Raw genomic sequence first — 224 nt, forward strand, 5'->3', positions numbered from 1 at the left:
CCCTCTAGTACTTCCCACTCCCGGCTGCAGTATGGGGAGCCCTGCACGTGTTCCTGCAGCCTCATCACACACACTTACACTCAGTGGCACATTAGTGCACTAATAGCCTCCATAGGTGTGAATGGGGAGGCATGAGTGCGCAATCTGCTCCTACGCATCAGACTAAATATGGCAGGAGCGTCGGTTCGCATTTTTTTGCATGTGCAAAAAGTACGGTAAAATAC

This window comes from Eleutherodactylus coqui, chromosome 1 (assembly GCF_035609145.1).
Source record: "Eleutherodactylus coqui strain aEleCoq1 chromosome 1, aEleCoq1.hap1, whole genome shotgun sequence".
NCBI classification, from domain to species: Eukaryota; Metazoa; Chordata; class Amphibia; order Anura; family Eleutherodactylidae; genus Eleutherodactylus; species Eleutherodactylus coqui.